Below are 21,371 nucleotides of genomic sequence, written 5' to 3'. Positions count from 1 at the left end.
TGAAGATGATGAAGCAAACTTGACAGGAACTTTGCCCAACTTCTGTGTACTGAGCTCTGGAATATCATGTCCACGATCTTCAGCATTACCAAAAATCTCAGATGAAAACATGGTTTTTCCTGGACTCTCTGTTGTTATCTGAGTGACTGCATCAGATGATAATTTTCCAGAGACGGGAGAAAACGGGGTCTTAATCTCCTTTGGTGATCTGAACAAAAAAGGGAAAGCACACAGCAGGTCATATCCTTGGCTTATCAAATACTGTAATTTCTTTCCAAATGTGGCTTCAATATTTTTTGGAGACACATCCAACTCCAATGGTTAAGTTATTTCTGCAGTACCCTTTGCTTTTTTACATACTTATTACAGGGTGATCATGCATGAGTTTACTTTTACTTATTTTAAAATCTACTTTTATTTTGGATTTAGAATGCTATTATATAAGGAAAGGGTACTTTTCAGTTGAAGTGGAAAGATATCCATTACAAAATAATTACTGGAAGTCCACTATAAATTAGGGGACTATGCTAAACGCATAGAGTGTACAAAAATAAAAAAGAAACAGAGCCTTTCCTCAAAGAGTTTATATGTCAGTGGGGGAACCAGAGGTTTTTAAGGTTGTAATTATGTATATAGATGATAAAGAATCCATATTAAAACATAATGGAGTAAATAAATGAGTGTATAAATAAATAAATAATAGGAGGGAGGGAGAAGACAAATCTTGCCAACAGAAGAATTCCATATGTAGGTAACCTCCCCCCCGCCACCCCCCCCCCCCCGCCGGCATCCATCTCCTCCCCAAGGAGGTGGAGGTGAAGCTTAATCTTCCCCTTAAGTCCAGTCCTGGGCTGGCCTTAATGATTGAATTCCAAAGAGAGTATAAAATGGGAGAAAAAGTAACTTTACAGTGGAGAAACCAAGCAAACACCATGTTATGCAAGTGATGATGTTTCACATCACCAGTGATGTCACGGAGACACTACATACTCTCTGTTATGATGTGATGAGACGGTTACTTCGCTTCTGTGGTATTCTTTGTCAAAACCTATAACTCCAGTCTAATCATGAGAAAAACATCAGCCAAACCCAGACTGAGGACAATTCTACAAAATATCAGACAAATATTCCTCAAGACTGTCAAAATCATAAAAAACAAGGAAGGAATGAGGAACTGTCATAGACCAGAGAAGACTAAGGAGACATGACAACTAACTAAGTGGAATGTGATATACTGGATTGGGTCCTAGAACAGAAAAAGGTCATTAACAGGAAAACTGGTGAAATCCAAAAAAAGTCTTAAGTTTAGTTAATAGTAATGTATAAATGTTGGCTTTTTAATTTTGAAAAATATAGTATGGTAGTATAAGATGTTAGCAATAGGAAAAACTGGGAGAGAGGTAAAGGGAACTCTGTTTGTATCTTTTCTGCAGATTTGAAACTATTTGAAAATAAAAAAGGTCATTTTTAAAAAATGGAGTAATACTGTATTGTATTATATCACAGAAGAAGAAGACCTTTTAAAAGGTCTTTTAAATCTCTACCCTCTATATACTATTCACTAATTAAAAGGACAATTATGAGAAAAGAAAATAGGCCCATCTCCTTTATGTATACAGAAGCAAAAATCATACACAAAATGTTAGACAATCAAATGTAGAGTGTGTGAGTGAGTGAATGTGTGTGTGTGTGTGTGAATTCCTACCAAGTTGTTTTACTCCAGAAATGCAAGGTGAGTTAACATTCAAATATCAATAAATGTCATGCACCACATGAATAAAATAAAGGAGAAAATGTATATGATCATATCAGTATAGTCAGATAAAGCATTTGATAAAATTCAATAATTATGTATGATTAAAAACTCATAGCAAAGGGAAACTACAAAAAACTTTAGAGCCACCATCCTATTTATAGTGAAATGTGGAGAATGTCCACTGTAAGATTAGGAACAAAATAAGAATGCCAACTCTTACCTTTTCTATTCAACCTGTTAGTAAAAGTATTAAATGGCATTAGCAGTAAGGCAGGAAAAAGAAATCAGAAATATAAGGCTAAGAAAGGAAGAAATAATACTGTCACTTTCCATATTTGATATAATTAAGGATACAGAAAATCCAAAACCATCTACAGATAACTTATTAGAATATCAGTTAGTTTTTAGCAGAGTTGCCAGATAAGAGAGCAAACATTAAAAAATTCCACTAACATTTTTCTGTGTCTGAAAAGTTATAAAATTAAAAACTAAAAAATATGCCATCTACATTATCATCAAAACATCATATACCTAATAATAAGTGTAATAAAAAATGTAAGAACCCTGAACAGAAAACTATTAATATATCATAGAGAGAAATTAAAGGTGATCTAAATAGGATTTCTACTTTGAGGCAGGATATATAGGCATACCTCACTTTATTGCACTTCACTTTATTGTACCTTGCAGATAATGCTTTTTTTTTTTTTTTTTTTTTTTTTTGTAACAAATTGAAGGTTTGTGGCAACCCTGTGTCAAGCAGCTCTACTGGTGGTGCCATTTTTTCCAACAGCATTTGCTCACTTCGTGTCTCTATGTCATGTTTTGGTAAGTCTCACAATATTTCAAACTTTTTCACTATTATACTTGTTACATGATCTGTGATCAGTGATCTTTGATGTTACTATTGCAAAAAGATTACAGCTTGCTGAAGGCTCAGATGATGGGTAGCATTCTTAAAGTCTGCTTTCAAATTAAGATATGTACTTTTTTTAGACATAATGCTATTGCACACTTAATAGACTACAGTATAGCATAAACATAACTTTTACATGCACTGGGAAACCAAACAACTCGTGTGACTTGCTTTCTTATGATATTCTCCTTATTGTGGTGTCTGGGACCAAAGCCATATCTCCATAATAATATGCCTGCACTAGGTAGGCACAGGCCATCACTCCTGCTGCAACGAGCAAACAAACTTGAATAAAGGATCATCGAGCTAAGGAAGCAATCAAGAAACAATATCAACTAGTATGCTAGAGAGGGACATTTAGAGATTTGGAGCAGGGGTTTGGTGTAGGGAGACATACTCCACTGGAAAAGAGAAATCACCATACCTTTTGATGAACTCATTTGCTGGCATGATGGAGTGAAATCTAGCAGAATGTCAAGCCGATTTCCCCCACAGGACATTTCCTTAGTGTCAGGGTGGTACAGGATGATGGGGGACTGAGCCAAGAAAGCAGAGTGAAATTTCCTGCACAGTCATGGCACGAACAAACCAAATCCCGCTAGATAAAGGGGCCTGTGACAATCATTAGGTCTCCTCTTCAAGACATTTGCCAGTTTTTGAACCTATAGAAAGCAGGAAGCTTAAATACCTAATGCCTGAGGGAGAGAACTTTCCAAAGTGAGGAATCAGAGACCTACCAGACTCACAGTAAAAACCCAGAAGTGCCATCCCCAAGAAGGGGGCTGAGTCAGAAAAAGTGAAATCATCTGCAATGTTTCAGTGTTTATGAGACAAATTTTCATTGAGAAAGTGTAACGGCAACAAATACATAGCTGGTCTCTCCTTACATTTGCCATACTCTGAAGCTGTGAGAACTGAGAGCCTAAAGAGCTGAATTCAAACATCTGAAAGACTGAAGTCAATAACTGACTGTATTTATTGAAGAATCAAAGACCTGTCAGGCTCACAGCAAAAATCCAGGGAGGCCACAAATCAGGAAAAATCATAGGTAGCATGAGACAAGTAAAGCTCCAACCCAGTTCTGACCTAGTAAAATTCCTGAAATGACTGAAATGATCAGCCACTCTGATTAACAGAGAAAGGGGTAAATCTTCTCTGGTTCAAAGTAATAGCATCTTCAGTCTCTATGAATTTTTTATTCACCATGTCCAGCACACAATCAAAAATTATGAAATTCCTGAAGCAGGAAAAAGTGACTAAAAATTAAGACAAAAAAAAAAAAAAACAAAACAAAACAAGAAAAATTGATTTAGAGGGAATTCAGATTCTGGAGTTAGCACAGAACTTTAAAATGACTATATTGAGAGTAAAAGATGGGGATTAATAGATTAAAATATGGAGAATCTCAACAGAAAATTGGAATCAATTTTAAAAAATCAAATACAGATAAATGAAAAATAAGAAAACTGATCCCCAGCAGACCTTAGGGAATACTAGAAGAAATTTTTTTAGGCTGAAGTAAAATGGCCCAACATAGAACAGAGCTGGCCTCTCCGTCCCATATTGAACTCGAGTTGGAAGAGGCGAGTCCGGTCTCAAAACGGAGGTAAAACCGCCGCCCGGTCGCCCCCAGCCCGACTCCGGCCGTCGCCGTCGCCGCCGCCGCCGCCGCCGCCGCCACCGCCGCCGCCGCCGGGGGGGGGGTGGGGAGGAGGGCCATGATCCAAAGGAACCAGAACAGTTGAGAAAACTGTTTATTGGTGGTCTGAGCTTTGAAACTACAGACGATAGCTTAAGAGAACATTTTGAGGAATGGGGCACACTTACAGATTGTGTGGTGATAAGAGACCCCCAAACAAAACGTTCCAGGGGCTTTGGTTTTGTGACTTACTCTTGGGTTGAAGAGGTGGATGCAGCAATGTGTGCTCGACCACACAAGGTTGATGGGCGTGTAGTGGAACCAAAGAGAGCTGGTTCTAGAGAGGATCTGTAAAGCCTGGTGCCCATCTAACAGTGAAGAAAATTTTTGTTGGTGGTATTAAAGAAGATACAGAAGAATGTAATTTGAGAGACTACTTTGAAAAGCATGGCGAGATTGAAACCATAGAAGTTATGGAAGACAGGCAGAGTGGAAAAAAGAGAGGATTTGCTTTTGTAACTTTTGATGATCATGATACAGTTGATAAAATTGTTGTTCAGAAATACCACACTATTAATGGGCATAATTGTGAAGTGAAAAAGGCCCTTCCTAAAGAAGAAACGCAATCTGCTGGATCACAAAGAGGTCGTGGAGGTGGATCTGGCAACTTTATGGGTCGTGGAGGAAACTTTGGAGGTGGTGGAGGTAACTTTGGCCGTGGTGGAAACTTGGTGGAAGAGGAGGCTATGGTGGTGGAGGTGGTGGCAGCAGAGGTAGTTATGGAGGAGGTGATGGTGGATAGAACGGATTTGGAGGCGACGGTGGTAACTATGGCGGTGGTCCTGGTTACAGTAGTAGAGGAGGCTATGGTGGTGGTGGACCAGGATATGGAAACCAAGATGGGGGATATGGTGGCGGTGGTGGAGGATATGATGGTTACAATGAAGGAGGAAATTTTGGAGGTAACTATGGTGGTGGTGGGAGCTATAATGATTTTGGAAATTATAGTGGACAACAGCAATCAAATGATGGACCCATGAAGGGAGGCAGTTTTGGTGGAAGAAGCTCGGGAAGTCCCTATGGTGGTGGTTATGGATCTGGTGGTGGAAGTGGTGGATATGGTAGCAGAAGGTTCTCAAAACTCACAAGAAAAGGGCTACAGTTCTTGGCAGGAGAGAGAGCGAGGAGGTGTCAGGAAAGCTGCAGGTTACTTTGAGACAGTCGTCCCGAATGCATTAGAGGAACTGTAAAAATCTGCCACAGAAGGAACGATGATCCATAGTCAGAAAAGTTACTGCAGCTTAAACAGGAAACCCTTCTTGCTCAGGACTGTCCTAGCCACAGTTTGCAAAAAGTGCAGCTATTGATTAATGCAATGGAGTGTCAATTAGATGTACATTCCTGAGGTCTTTTATCTGTTGTAGCTTTGTCTTTTTCTTTTTCTTTTCATTACATCAGGTATATTGCCCTGTAAATTGTGGTAGTGGTACCAGGAATAAAAAATTAAGGAATTTTTAACTTTTCAATATTTGTGTAGTTCAGTTTTTCTACATTTTAGTACAGAAACTTTAACAAAATGCAGCTTTGAAGGTGTTTCCTTGTGAGTTAACAAGAAGATCATTGTTAATTAATATTTTGTATGAATTTTGCTGAAGTTAACTGTAAAGAAACACCTGCTGACTTGCAGTTTAAGGGGATCTATTCTCCCCATTTCCAAACCATGAAATGAATGGGCTCTGACATGTGGAGAGAATAGATATTTGTGTTTGCAATGTGTGTCTTAGATAATAGACTTGGGTATTTAAATTAGCATATTTGTGAATTTAATAGCATTAAGACTTACTTCAAATGAAAAATCTCAAAATTCAAAAAAAAAAAAAAAAAAAGAACAGAGCTGGGAGCTCGATTGGAGCTGCCTGTGGGGGAGGAGCGCCGCCGCCGCCGCCGAGAGCTGGGAGCTCGATTGGCGCTGCCTGCGGGGGAGGAGCGCCGCCGCGAGCTGGGAGCTCGATTGGCGCTGCCTGCGGGGGAGGAGCGTCGCCGCCGCCGCCGCCGCTGCCGCCGCCGTCGCCGCCGCGAGCTGGGAGCTCGATTGGCGCTGCCTGCGGGGGAGGAGCGCCGCCGCCGCCGCCGCGAGCTGGGAGCTTGATTGGCGCTGCCTGCGGGGGAGGAGCGCCGCCGCCGCCGCCGCCGCGAGCTGGGAGCTGGATTTGCGCTGCCTGCGGGGGAGGAGCGCCGCCGCCGCCGCCAGCTGGGAGCTTGATTGGCGCTGCCTGCGGGGGAGGAGCGCCGCCGCCGCCGCGAGCTGGGAGCTCAGTTGGCGCTGCCTGCTGGGGAGGAGCGCCGCCGCCGCCGCCGCCGCGAGCTGGGAGCTCGATTGGCGCTGCCTGCGGGGTGGAGCGCCGCCGCCGCGAGCTGGGAGCTCGATTGGCGCTGCCTGCGGGGGAGGAGCGCCGCCGCCGCCGCCGCCGCGAGCTGAGAGCTGGATTGGTGCTGCCTGCGGTGGAGGAGCGCCGCCCCCGCTAGCTGGGAGCTGGATTGGCGCTGCCTGCGGGTGAGGAGCGCCGCCGCCGCCGCCGCGAGCTGGGAGCTCGATTGGCGCTGCCTGCGGGGTAGGAGCGCCGCCGCCGCCGCCGCCGCCGCGAGCTGGGAGCTCAGTTGGCGCTGCCTGCTGGGGAGGAGCGCCGCCGCCGCCGCCGCCGCCGCGAGCTGGGAGCTTGATTGGCGCTGCCTGCGGGGGAGGAGCGCCGCCGCCGCCGCCGCGAGCTGGGAGCTCGATTGGCGCTGCCTGCGGGGGAGGAGCGTCGCCGCCGCCGCCGCCGCGAGCTGGGAGCTCGATTGGCGCTGCCTGCGGGGGAGGAGCGCCGCCGCCGCCGCCGCCGCGAGCTGGGAGCTGGATTGGCGCTGCCTGCGGGGGAGGAGCGCCGCCCCCGCGAGCTGGGAGCTGGATTGGCGCTGCCTGCGGGTGAGGAGCGCCGCCGCCGTCGCCGTCGCCGTCGCCGTCGCCGTGAGTGAGGAAGCGCCTCGGTCAGGCCTGCTGAGGGCCCTCGCCGACGCCTGGGCTTACCCGCCGCCCCGCCAGCTCCGCTCGTTTCCCGTCCCCCGCGGCCCGGCGCGGGGCAGGCCTGCCGGGGCCATGGAGGACGAGGTGGTCCGCATTGCCCAGAAGATGGACAAGATGATGCAGAAGAACGCGGTAAGCGCGGCGGGCGGCGCGGGCCGGAGGGAGGCTGGGCGGCGGGCGGGGGTCAGTCGGCCTGAGGGGTTTCCCGGCCCGCGGTGAGCGCGGCGGGTGCCGCGTGACGGCGGCGAGGCCCGCGCTCTGGGGAGGGGTTCCTGGGGAGGGGGGAGCTTCGTGTCCCGCGGCCACGTCCCGGGCAGGGGTCCTGGGGGGCGTCCTGTCTCGCAGCCGCGTCCCGGGCAGGGGTTCTGGGGGGCGTCCTGTCCTGCAGCTGCGTCCCGGTCAGGGGTTCTGGGGGGCGTCCTGTCCCGCGGCCGCGTCCCGGGGAGGGGGTCCTGGGGGGGTCCCGGGGAGGGCGTCCGGTCCCGCGGCCACCGGCGCTGGGGCCCGCCCTGGGCGCCCGAGGCCCCTCGTGATTAGCGCAGCCCGGTAAACTCCATCGAGGCGTCCTCCTCATTATTTTAAACGTGACGGTGGTAAAGCCTCGCTGGTTTAGCTGAAGAGTGCAGAGAGCCCTCCCTGTTTGAAAGAATTCGTTGTCTTTCCCGGGCTCATTGGCCAGCAGCGAGAAAACAACATCAAACAGAGGTTTGTGATCAGTTTTAGACATGAAACTGTTCAAGCAAAACGTGAATTTCCTGGATCTTATTTTTGAGGAAGGCTGAACATTCCCTTGATTGTCTCAACTCTCCTGCATGTTTGCTTAGCAATTAAAAAAGGTGAACTATGCCAGTGTACTTGGCAAGTTGCTAAACTTTTTGGAAAAAGTGGATCTTGTTAGGCCGCGGAGTGCGGGGAGCTGTGTTTAAGGCACTGCCGCCGACGAGGCTGTGCTGCCGGCTGGATTTGGACACATGTCGTTGCTGGTCCTCTCAGTGGTTTACGGTTGCTACCGGTGGCGTTTTCTGTTACTGATAACGTGTGCACGTGAACGTGTTCTCTTGTGGTTTGTATGAGGTGCTCCAGTTTTTGCATTTCTGTCCACCTGTGTGGGTCACTCTCAGTCCCTTGCTTCCGAGTCGTCTGTATTTTCAGCTAAACTTCTGAAATTCCAAGTCAAACGAATGTGAAGGAGAGAAGGGCTGCTCTGATTTGCACAGCACTTTGGAGTTACAAAGCGTTTGTGCAGAATTCTTTGGCGACTCACGACAGCTGTGTTGCATTCATTTTACAGAATAAGAAACTGAGTCAGACCAAGCAGTTCACCTCCTTAAATGAAGTGTGCGTTGTGGATTAAGCCAGGACCCGAGTTTCCTGCTGGGCAGCATGCAGAAGTAATGTTAAACACCGAATTCTTAAGACTTCAGACTTGGTGTGCGCCTCTTTTCCTTTAACAGGTGCATTGCCCGGCGTGTAATTTCATACCCTGTTAATCTGTCTTTGCAATTTTGGCTTTTTAAAGTACCTCCTGTTTGTTTTCTGTTCCAGACGTTGCCTGTGCCATTTATTTTTTCTGTTGATACAGGCCTTTCATTCCTCACTGCAAGTGATGAGTTCTGTATATTTGATTGGCTGAACGTTTCTGTTATTCTGTTTAAACTGGCAAGTTTTTTTTCTTTGCCTAGAGAACCCTAGACTCCCCTAGTAGAAGCTGGCTCCTAGGGAAAAAGGCCGTTTCTTGGGTAATTTTTTTCTCGAACTCAGGCTATAAAATGTGTACCTTTTAATCATCTAGTGCACTAGGTGTTTTTGTTTGTTTCCTTTCCTTGAAATAGACGTTTCCTAGAAATGAGGAATTCCTTAGTGAGCAAGTATGGAGAAGACCAGTTTGTATTTATCTGCAGTTCTCAAATTATAAACACATAATGCGTCAGCAGGAGAATGAGGATAAGCTCCACAGATAATCCTCAAGTCTCATTTTTCTTTTCAAATCTTATATTTCTAGTAGTACAGAACTTTACCAATATAAAAACTTGCCCCCCCCCCCCAAAAAAAAAGAACAGAACTGCAGGAAAGAGCAAAGAGCACTTAAAGTCTGTGTGTGTGTTTAATATATATATGTACATATACCCAGGTACATACACCTTTATATTTATATGTTGTTTTGTAAATAAATGACAATAATAATGTCTTGTGGAGATGTAGAACAGAAGTATACAACAAAAGCACAAACAGCAGGAGGGGGCAAATGGAGTTAAACTGTTAAACCTCCATGGGATGGTTCCATGGAGGAGGCAGAGAGGGGGATGGGATCCTCGAAGAGCTGCTGAAGACCTTGCATTTTTTGCAGATCTCTTTAGAATGCTACTTGTATATTATGCTCTCACTGAGTGCACCTGGCTGAGCTATGGCACATTAGCACGGTAAACATTTGTCAGATTTGCCCTAGTCAGAAAATTTTCTATACCTGCCATCCTGCTTGGCACTTAAAATAGTTTTTTTTTTTTAAGGTCTCTATGATATAGGGATGATGGGTGAAGAAGGTAGGCTGCAGGGTAATAATGTAGTATGTATGATCCCATTTTGATACAGTAAACAGAAAGTATTAAATGCATGCCTGTTTGTATGAGCAGTGAGTTTGCATGGTTATCTCAAGAGGGAGGGAATGGGACGGGTAGAGAAAGAGATTGACCACAGGCTATTGTTTTACTTGTTACAAGAGGCATGTGTTGCCTTCATTTCTGATTAAGCTTTTTGTTTACAGATTATTGTAGGTTTACATGCAGTTGTAAGAAATAATAGTGAGATAGGTCCTGTGTGTCCTTTACCCAGTTTTCCCCAATGGTAACATCTTACAGAACCATAGTATACTGTCACAACCTGGGTATTGCCATTGACACAGTCAAGATACAGAACATTTCCATCCCACAGGATCTCTCCTGATGCCATTTTATAGCCACTGCTGCTCCCCCACTCCCCACCAAATCATAATGATCTGATAGTGCAGTGGATAAAGTTGCACTAAAGTTTTTGTGCAGATGATCAAGGGAAAATAGCCCCTGGGGAAGATGGCCCATCTCCCAGTCCCCCGGCCCTATCTGTCCCTGGCAACCTGTCATTTCAAGAATGTTATGTGGGACTTCCCTGGTGGCGCAGCGGTTAAGAATCTGCCTGCCATTGCAGGGGACATGGGTTTGATCCCTTGTCCGGGAAGATCCCACATGCCGCGGAGCAACTAAGCCCATGCGCCACAATGACTGAGCCTGCGCTCTAGAGCCCGGGAGCCACAACTACTGAGCCCACGTGCCACAACTACTGAAGCCCGCGTGCCTAGAGCCCGTGCTCTGCAACAAGAGAAGCCACCGCAGCGAGAAGCCCGCGCACTGCAACAAAGAGTAGCCCCCGCTCGCCGCAACTAGAGAAAGCCCACACGCAGCAACGAAGACCCAACGCAGCCAAAAATAAAATAAATTAACTAATTAATTAAAAAAAAAGAATGCTATGTGAATAAAATCATATAGTGTGTAACCTTTTTTTTTTTTCTTAATTAAAAAAAAGTTTGTTTTTGGCTGCGCTGCCGGTTATGCGATCTTAGTTCCCCGACCAAGGATTGAACCCAGCCCAGGTAGTGAAAGTGCTGAGTGCTAAACACTGGCCCGCCAGGGAATTCCCAGTATGTAACCTTTTGGATTGGCCTTTTTCAATCAATGTAATTCCCTGGAGAGTCATCCAAATTGCATGAATCAATAGTGCTCCTTTTTTTAAAAAAATATATATATATATATTTATTTATTTATTTGGCTGTGCGGGTATATAGTTGCAGCATGCGGGATCTAGTTCCCTGACCAGGGATGGAACCTGGGCCCCCTGCATTGAGAGTGCAGAGTCTTAACCGCTGGAACACCAGAGAGGTCCCAGTGCCGCTTTCTTTTTAATTGCTGAGTAGTATTCCATGGTTTGGCTATACTTCAGTTTGTTTAATCACTTGCCCATTGAAGAACATCTGAGTTTTTTCCCATTTCTTGACTATTACTGAGAGAGATGCTGTGGACATTTGTGTACCTTTTTTTGTGCGAACATGCGTTCTCTGGGGTAAATGCCGTATGGTATGTGTTGCTTTTTTTTTTTTTTTTTTTTTTGGCTACGCTGTGCCACATGTGGGATCTTGGTTCCCCAATCAGGGATCGAGCCCGTGCCCCCTGCATTGGGAGCTTGGAGTCTTAACCACTGGACTGCCAGGGAAATTCCTGTATTGCTCCCCCTGCCCCACTTGATTGATTGATTGATTGATTGGTTGATTGGCTGTATTGGGTCTTAGTTGCGGCACGCGGGACCTTCGTTAAGGCATGTGGGATCTTTTTTGTCATTGCGGCGCACGGGCTCTTCGTTGCAGCATGAGAGCTTCTCTCTAGTTGTGGCGTGCGGGTTTTCTCTCTCTAGTTGTGGCACGTGGGCTCTGTAGTTGTGGCGTGCAGGCTCCAGAGCGCGTGGGCTCTGTAGTTTGCTGCACGTGGGCTACCTCATTGAGGTGTGCGAGCTCAGTAGTTTGGCGCGAGGGCTTAGTTGCCCCGCGGCGTGTGGGATCTTAGTTCCCCGACCGGGAATCGAACCCGCGTCCCCTGCATTGCAGGGCGGATTCTTTACCACTGAACCACCAGGGAAGTCCCTGTATTGCTTTTTTAAATTAAAAAAAAAAAAAAAAAAGGAAAAGCAATCAGAGGTAAAACAACTAATTATATGATTGCCTTTCAAAGTACATATTCAAACCCTACATTCTTGGTGTACATAACTTCTTTATGTTGATTTCTGGTGTTTAGCTCTAGTAACAAGACAATAATAATAACGCTGTAGTTTTCCTTGTTTCTTTCAACTGATGATCTGTGTATTTCTTACAAATAATAATTAACACTCACAAGCTACCAGGAGGCAAGTAATGGTTAGTGCTGGTGTGGTTAACTCCTTTATAGATAGGGAGGTTGAGGCATGGATATTGTGGAATTTGCCATGTTGAGGCATGGGTATTGTGGAATTTACCTAAGGTTATAGCACTGTGTTCTGACTCAGATTCATTCAGATTTACTCCTTCTCTTTCTGTCTCCTGAATTAATAACTCTTTGTAATTTTGACCTAGGTGTGAGGACACGAAAAGGGTTTTTTCCTGTACCTGAGGTTTAGTGCTTGTTTTATAGAAGCAATATAGTATAGTGGTTAGAGTATGCACTTTAGCATCTGATTTTTTTTTTCTTCTTAAGTCTTTAATGAATTTGTTACAATATTGCTTCTGTTTTATGTTTTGCACATGCCGGAAAGGTAATAGGCCTTGGCCCCTGGGCCTGGGCTTCGTCTCTTGTGCTGTCTCCTGTCCCTGTTGCCCCCGCGCGCTGGCCCGTCCGTGCTGTGCCAGGGGATATTGGTCGTCTCCCGGCTCAGTTCACAGTAGCTGAAAGGGACAGTGTGTAATGTTCTGATTTCTGCCCATCGTTTTCAAAGGGAGGCTCTGGCCATTGCTCCTCGGGTAAAATGCAGAGGGAGTGCTTTTTAAGATGGGACTGTCAGTGTTAGGGCCACTCCTTAATTACCAAAACGGAATCCCCTTCAGTTCCTCCAGCTGTGTTGTTTTGGCACAGAAAATGTGAGTAATAGGAATTTGGAACTAAGTTGGAGTGAAAAAACGCACCGGTCCCGCCGAATTTTCCATCGAAACAGTTGATTTGTGTTGTCTCTAGGAATTCTAAAGGGTGTACCGTTGCTTCCTAACCGGTGTCATTTGGGAGATCTACCTCTGTACGTTCAAATGATTAATTTTGAGACTTTGCTCATGTGTGCAGTAAACCCTTTAATTCCCTAAGACCTTCCTTTCCTCCATCTCATACCCCATTAAGCCCGCTTCAGTTTATCTCCTGAATTTCTTTGGAATCTGTCAGCTCTCCCTCAACATCCTAATACTGAACTTGCCTGTCTGTTGCGATTAGGTCCTAACTAGTGTCCATATATCTTGTTTCCTTCCAATCCATTCTTCACACAAGAAACCTTCAAAGCAAGTTGGAACATTGCTCATAAACATCGCTCACAAACATTGTTTTGAGAATAGAAAACACAGTGTTGGCCTTTAAGACTCTGCGTGGTCTAGAATCCTCTCTGCTTCTCTAGCCCCATCTTGTGCCACTTGTGCCCTCACTGTCTATGCTTCAGATACACTGAATTAACCTTAGTTCTCACTCATCTGACAGAAGTCAGTTGAGAAATTATTTTTCACTGTGATTCCTAGCATTAAGGAATTTGATGATCAGGTTTTGTATGAGGACTAAAACTAAACTGGGAAGTGGAAGAATTGAGTTTAAACTGTGTCAGTCAACACGCATGTATTAATGATACCTAAGTATTGAACACGGGACTAGGTTTCATGAGGGATACAGAAGTTCTGGCCATCTCTGGTTTTGGATATCCCTTATTTGTTGAGACCTTTGCGTTGTTTGGTTGCCTTTTGTCTGTTTTCCAGATGGGAAAACAGGAACAAGGGAAGTATAGGTTATTACTAGGTGGGGTTGAACAAGTGGAGCAGCAAACTGCAAAGCAGAAAGAAGAGGGACGTACTATAGAGGGATATGATTTCCATTTTCAAGGCGCCTGCGTCCTGTGCAGGGAGACAGCCTAACATAACATGTGCCTAACAAAAAATATATTGACTTCTTACTAAAAATCTCCAGTTCATATAACCAAGGGGTTTATACCTTCTCCTTTAAAAGTGATATTCCTGGGGGGAGGGAGGGGCAAGATGGCAGAAGAGTAAGACGTGGAGATCACCTTCCTTCCCACAGATACAGTAGAAATACATCTACACGTGGAACTGCTCCTACAGAACACCCACTGAACGCTGGCAGAAGACGTCAGACCTCCCAAAAGCTTTATTTTATTTTATTTTATCATCTTTATATCTATATATAAAGTACAGTCTTGAGCTAGTACAGGTAGCCTGAGAGTCTAGAGGCCTTTAGTTAAAGGAATCTAGCCAGCGAACATAATTCTCATACTAAACTGCCACAAGGAAGAAGTTAACTTACCCTGTATGTCAGGGTCCAAAAAAATTTAAAGATGTGCCTAATGCAAAAATAAGTTATAAAGATTTAGGCCAGTCAAAAACTAACAGCAGTTTCAGGTAGAGGTGCATGCCTAATGTAAACCAGCATAGTTTCCATTTACTGCGTTCTTGTAATCACTGAAATAAAAACTTCTACAAGATTAAAAAAAAAAAATTCACCGATTAAAGTAAGTGTACAATTCACTAGTTCTTAGTATTTTCACAACCAATATTGCTATCTAATTCCAGAACATTTTTGTCACGCCCCCCACAAAGAAATCTTGTATATGTTAGCTGTTACTCCCTATTTTCCCCTCCCCAACATCCCCTGGCATCCACTAATCTACTTTCTGTCTATATGGATTTGCTCATCCTGGACATTTCATAGACATGGAATTATACAATATATGACCTTTTGCTATTGGCTTGAAATATTTCTCCCTTTAATAGTGTCAGTTTTTCGGACTTCCCTGGTGGTACAGTGGTTAAGAATCCGCCTGCCAATGCAGGGGACACGGGCTCGAGCCCTGGTCTGGGAAGATCCCACATGCCGCGGAGCAACTAAGCCCGCACGCCAAAACTACTGAGCCTGCGCTCTAGAGCCCAAGAGCCACAACTACTGAAGCCCATGCACTTAGAGCCCGTGCTCCTCAACAAGAGAAGCCACCGCAACGAGAAGGCCACGCACCACAACAAAGAGTAGCCCCTGCTCGCCACAGCTAGAGAAAACCCGCGCGCAGCAACGAAGACCCAACGCAGCCAAAAATAAAAATACAAATAAATAAATAAATAAATTTATTTATTTATTTAAAAAATAGTGTCAGGCTTTATCATTTTAATTCTGTTAGTTTTTCTTTATGTATTTGGGACTTGCTTATACTGCATTTGTCTTTTAAGTCATATAGGAGAAAAACTGAATTACAAACAAAAATACATTTATACTGTCTTTTGTATTTCCTTATGTAGTGGACATACTCCACTGGAAAAGAGAAATCACCATACCTTTTGATGAACTCATTTGCTGGCATGATGGAGTGAAATCTAGCAGAATGTCAAGCCGATTTCCCCCACAGGACATTTCCTTAGTGTCAGGGTGGTACAGGATGATGGGGGACTGAGCCAAGAAAGCAGAGTGAAATTTCCTGCACAGTCATGGCACGAACAAACCAAATCCCGCTAGATAAAGGGGCCTGTGACAATCATTAGGTCTCCTCTTCAAGACATTTGCCAGTTTTTGAACCTATAGAAAGCAGGAAGCTTAAATACCTAATGCCTGAGGGAGAGAACTTTCCAAAGTGAGGAATCAGAGACCTACCAGACTCACAGTAAAAACCCAGAAGTGCCATCCCCAAGAAGGGGGCTGAGTCAGAAAAAGTGAAATCATCTGCAATGTTTCAGTGTTTATGAGACAAATTTTCATTGAGAAAGTGTAACGGCAACAAATACATAGCTGGTCTCTCCTTACATTTGCCATACTCTGAAGCTGTGAGAACTGAGAGCCTAAAGAGCTGAATTCAAACATCTGAAAGACTGAAGTCAATAACTGACTGTATTTATTGAAGAATCAAAGACCTGTCAGGCTCACAGCAAAAATCCAGGGAGGCCACAAATCAGGAAAAATCATAGGTAGCATGAGACAAGTAAAGCTCCAACCCAGTTCTGACCTAGTAAAATTCCTGAAATGACTGAAATGATCAGCCACTCTGATTAACAGAGAAAGGGGTAAATCTTCTCTGGTTCAAAGTAATAGCATCTTCAGTCTCTATGAATTTTTTATTCACCATGTCCAGCACACAATCAAAAATTATGAAATTCCTGAAGCAGGAAAAAGTGACTAAAAATTAAGACAAAAAAAAAACAAAACAAAACAAGAAAAATTGATTTAGAGGGAATTCAGATTCTGGAGTTAGCACAGAACTTTAAAATGACTATATTGAGAGTAAAAGATGGGGATTAATAGATTAAAATATGGAGAATCTCAACAGAAAATTGGAATCAATTTTAAAAAATCAAATACAGATAAATGAAAAATAAGAAAACTGATCCCCAGCAGACCTTAGGGAATACTAGAAGAAATTTTTTTAGGCTGAAGTAAAATGGCCCAACATAGAACAGAGCTGGCCTCTCCGTCCCATATTGAACTCGAGTTGGAAGAGGCGAGTCCGGTCTCAAAACGGAGGTAAAACCGCCGCCCGGTCGCCCCCAGCCCGACTCCGGCCGTCGCCGTCGCCGCCGCCGCCGCCGCCGCCGCCACCGCCACCGCCGCCGCCGGGGGGGGGTGGGGAGGAGGGCCATGATCCAAAGGAACCAGAACAGTTGAGAAAACTGTTTATTGGTGGTCTGAGCTTTGAAACTACAGACGATAGCTTAAGAGAACATTTTGAGGAATGGGGCACACTTACAGATTGTGTGGTGATAAGAGACCCCCAAACAAAACGTTCCAGGGGCTTTGGTTTTGTGACTTACTCTTGGGTTGAAGAGGTGGATGCAGCAATGTGTGCTCGACCACACAAGGTTGATGGGCGTGTAGTGGAACCAAAGAGAGCTGGTTCTAGAGAGGATCTGTAAAGCCTGGTGCCCATCTAACAGTGAAGAAAATTTTTGTTGGTGGTATTAAAGAAGATACAGAAGAATGTAATTTGAGAGACTACTTTGAAAAGCATGGCGAGATTGAAACCATAGAAGTTATGGAAGACAGGCAGAGTGGAAAAAAGAGAGGATTTGCTTTTGTAACTTTTGATGATCATGATACAGTTGATAAAATTGTTCAGAAATACCACACTATTAATGGGCATAATTGTGAAGTGAAAAAGGCCCTTCCTAAAGAAGAAACGCAATCTGCTGGATCACAAAGAGGTCGTGGAGGTGGATCTGGCAACTTTATGGGTCGTGGAGGAAACTTTGGAGGTGGTGGAGGTAACTTTGGCCGTGGTGGAAACTTGGTGGAAGAGGAGGCTATGGTGGTGGAGGTGGTGGCAGCAGAGGTAGTTATGGAGGAGGTGATGGTGGATAGAACGGATTTGGAGGCGACGGTGGTAACTATGGCGGTGGTCCTGGTTACAGTAGTAGAGGAGGCTATGGTGGTGGTGGACCAGGATATGGAAACCAAGATGGGGGATATGGTGGCGGTGGTGGAGGATATGATGGTTACAATGAAGGAGGAAATTTTGGAGGTAACTATGGTGGTGGTGGCAGCTATAATGATTTTGGAAATTATAGTGGACAACAGCAATCAAATGATGGACCCATGAAGGGAGGCAGTTTTGGTGGAAGAAGCTCGGGAAGTCCCTATGGTGGTGGTTATGGATCTGGTGGTGGAAGTGGTGGATATGGTAGCAGAAGGTTCTCAAAACTCACAAGAAAAGGGCTACAGTTCTTGGCAGGAGAGAGAGCGAGGAGGTGTCAGGAAAGCTGCAGGTTACTTTGAGACAGTCGTCCCGAATGCATTAGAGGAACTGTAAAAATCTGCCACAGAAGGAACGATGATCCATAGTCAGAAAAGTTACTGCAGCTTAAACAGGAAACCCTTCTTGCTCAGGACTGTCCTAGCCACAGTTTGCAAAAAGTGCAGCTATTGATTAATGCAATGGAGTGTCAATTAGATGTACATTCCTGAGGTCTTTTATCTGTTGTAGCTTTGTCTTTTTCTTTTTCTTTTCATTACATCAGGTATATTGCCCTGTAAATTGTGGTAGTGGTACCAGGAATAAAAAATTAAGGAGTTTTTAACTTTTCAATATTTGTGTAGTTCAGTTTTTCTACATTTTAGTACAGAAACTTTAACAAAATGCAGCTTTGAAGGTGTTTCCTTGTGAGTTAACAAGAAGATCATTGTTAATTAATATTTTGTATGAATTTTGCTGAAGTTAACTGTAAAGAAACACCTGCTGACTTGCAGTTTAAGGGGATCTATTCTCCCCATTTCCAAACCATGAAATGAATGGGCTCTGACATGTGGAGAGAATAGATATTTGTGTTTGCAATGTGTGTCTTAGATAATAGACTTGGGTATTTAAATTAGCATATTTGTGAATTTAATAGCATTAAGACTTACTTCAAATGAAAAATCTCAAAATTCAAAAAAAAAAAAAAAAAAGAACAGAGCTGGGAGCTCGATTGGAGCTGCCTGTGGGGGAGGAGCGCCGCCGCCGCCGCCGAGAGCTGGGAGCTCGATTGGCGCTGCCTGCGGGGGAGGAGCGCCGCCGCGAGCTGGGAGCTCGATTGGCGCTGCCTGCGGGGGAGGAGCGTCGCCGCCGCCGCCGCCGCCGCCGCCGCCGCCGCCGCCGCCGCGAGCTGGGAGCTCGATTGGCGCTGCCTGCGGGGGAGGAGCGCCGCCGCCGCCGCCGCCAGCTGGGAGCTTGATTCGCGCTGCCTGCGGGGGAGGAGCGCCGCCGCCGCCGCCGCGAGCTGGGAGCTGGATTTGCGCTGCCTGCGGGGGAGGAGCGCCGCCGCCGCCGCCGCCAGCTGGGAGCTTGATTCGCGCTGCCTGCGGGGGAGGAGCGCCGCCGCCGCCGCGAGCTGGGAGCTCAGTTGGCGCTGCCTGCTGAGGAGGAGCGCCGCCGCCGCCGCCGCCGCGAGCTGGGAGCTCGATTGGCGCTGCCTGCGGGGTGGAGCGCCGCCGCCGCGAGCTGGGAGCTCGATTGGCGCTGCCTGCGGGGGAGGAGCGCCGCCGCCGCCGCCGCCGCGAGCTGGGAGCTGGATTGGCGCTGCCTGCGGGTGAGGAGCGCCGCCGCCGCCGCCGCGAGCTGGGAGCTCGATTGGCGCTGCCTGCGGGGTAGGAGCGCCGCCGCCGCCGCCGCCGCCGCGAGCTGGGAGCTCAGTTGGCGCTGCCTGCTGGGGAGGAGCGCCGCCGCCGCCGCCGCCGCGAGCTGGGAGCTCGATTGGCGCTGCCTGCGGGGGAGGAGCGCCGCCGCCGCCGCGAGCTGGGAGCTGGATTGGCGCTGCCTGCGGGGGAGGAGCGCCGCCGCCGCCGCCGCCGCGAGCTGGGAGCTGGATTGGCGCTGCCTGCGGGTGAGGAGCGTCGCCTCCGCCGCCGCCGCCGCCGCCGCCGCCGCCGCCGCCGTCGCCGTGAGTGAGGAAGCGCCTCGGTCAGGCCTGCTGAGGGTCCTCGCCGACGCCTGGGCTTACCCGCCGCCCCGCCAGCTCCGCTCGTTTCCCGTCCCCCGCGGCCCGGCGCGGGGCAGGCCTGCCGGGGCCATGGAGGACGAGGTGGTCCGCATTGCCCAGAAGATGGACAAGATGGTGCAGAAGAACGCGGTAAGCGCGGCGGGCGGCGCGGGCCGGAGGGAGGCTGGGCGGCGGGCGGGGGTCAGTCGGCCTGAGGGGTTTCCCGGCCCGCGGTGAGCGCGGCGGGTGCCGCGTGACGGCGGCGAGGCCCGCGCTCTGGGGAGGGGTTCCTGGGGAGGGGGGAGCTTCGTGTCCCGCGGCCGCGTCCCGGGCAGGGGTTCTGGGGGGCGTCCTGTCCCGCAGCCGCGTCCCGGGCAGGGGTTCTGGGGGGCGTCCTGTCCCGCAGCTGCGTCCCGGTCAGGGGTTCTGGGGGGCGTCCTGTCCCGCGGCCGCGTCCCGGGGAGGGGGTCCTGGGGGGGTACCGGGGAGGGCGTCCCGTCCCGCGGCCACCGGCGCTGGGACCCGCCCTGGGCGCCCGAGGCCCCTCGTGATTAGCGCAGCCCGGTAAACTCCATCGAGGCGTCCTCCTCATTATTTTAAACGTGATGGTGGTAAAGCCTCGCTGGTTTAGCTGAAGAGTGCAGAGAGCCCTCCCTGTTTGAAAGAATTCGTTGTCTTTCCCGAGCTCATTGGCCAGCAGCGAGAAAACAACATCAAACAGAGGTTTGTGATCAGTTTTAGACATGAAACTGTTCAAGCAAAACGTGAATTTCCTGGATCTTATTTTTGAGGAAGGCTGAACATTCCCTTGATTGTCTCAACTCTCCTGCATGTTTGCTTAGCAATTAAAAAAGGTGAACTATGCCAGTGTACTTGGCAAGTTGCTAAACTTTTTGGAAAAAGTGGATCTTGTTAGGCCGCGGAGTGCGGGGAGCTGTGTTTAAGGCACTGCCGCCGACGAGGCTGTGCTGCCGGCTGGATTTGGACACATGTCGTTGCTGGTCCTCTCAGTGGTTTACGGTTGCTACCGGTGGCGTTTTCTGTTACTGATAACGTGTGCACGTGAACGTGTTCTCTTGTGGTTTGTATGAGGTGCTCCAGTTTTTGCATTTCTGTCCACCTGTGTGGGTCACTCTCAGTCCCTTGCCTCCGAGTCGTCTATATTTTCAGCTAAACTTCTGAAATTCCAAGTCAAACGAATGTGAAGGAGAGAAGGGCTGCTCTGATTTGCACAGCACTTTGGAGTTACAAAGCGTTTGTGCAGAATTCTTTGGCGACTCACGACAGCTGTGTTGCATTCATTTTACAGAATAAGAAACTGAGTCAGACCAAGCAGTTCACCTCCTTAAATGAAGTGTGCGTTGTGGATTAAGCCAGGACCCGAGTTTCCTGCTGGGCAGCATGCAGAAGTAATGTTAAACACCGAATTCTTAAGACTTCAGACTTGGTGTGCGCCTCTTTTCCTTTAACAGGTGCATTGCCCGGCGTGTAATTTCATACCCTGTTAATCTGTCTTTGCAATTTTGGCTTTTTAAAGTACCTCCTGTTTGTTTTCTGTTCCAGACGTTGCCTGTGCCATTTATTTTTTCTGTTGATACAGGCCTTTCATTCCTCACTGCAAGTGATGAGTTCTGTATATTTGATTGGCTGAACGTTTCTGTTATTCTGTTTAAACTGGCAAGTTTTTTTTCTTTGCCTAGAGAACCCTAGACTCCCCTAGTAGAAGCTGGCTCCTAGGGAAAAAGGCCGTTTCTTGGGTAATTTTTTTCTCGAACTCAGGCTATAAAATGTGTACCTTTTAATCATCTAGTGCAC

General features: G+C 47.0%; 1 pseudogene across 1 annotated transcript; it reads left to right on the top strand.

Moving 5' to 3' along the window:
• The first annotated feature begins 1,725 nt into the window (after positions 1–1,725).
• LOC309653870 lies at positions 1,726–20,111 on the top strand (annotated as a pseudogene). Its single transcript has 5 exons — positions 1,726–1,732; positions 4,247–5,501; positions 16,598–17,792; positions 19,634–19,706; positions 20,046–20,111. The product of its transcript is annotated as an uncharacterized misc_RNA (transcript).
• Positions 20,112–21,371: the final 1,260 nt, after the last annotated feature.

The sequence above is a fragment of the Balaenoptera physalus genome (genome assembly GCF_965194825.1).
Source record: "Balaenoptera physalus genome assembly, contig: HAP1_SCAFFOLD_1340, whole genome shotgun sequence".
Lineage (NCBI taxonomy): Eukaryota > Metazoa > Chordata > Mammalia > Artiodactyla > Balaenopteridae > Balaenoptera > Balaenoptera physalus.
Note: the sequence above shows the minus strand (reverse complement) of the source record. Positions and strands in the feature narration are given on the sequence as shown.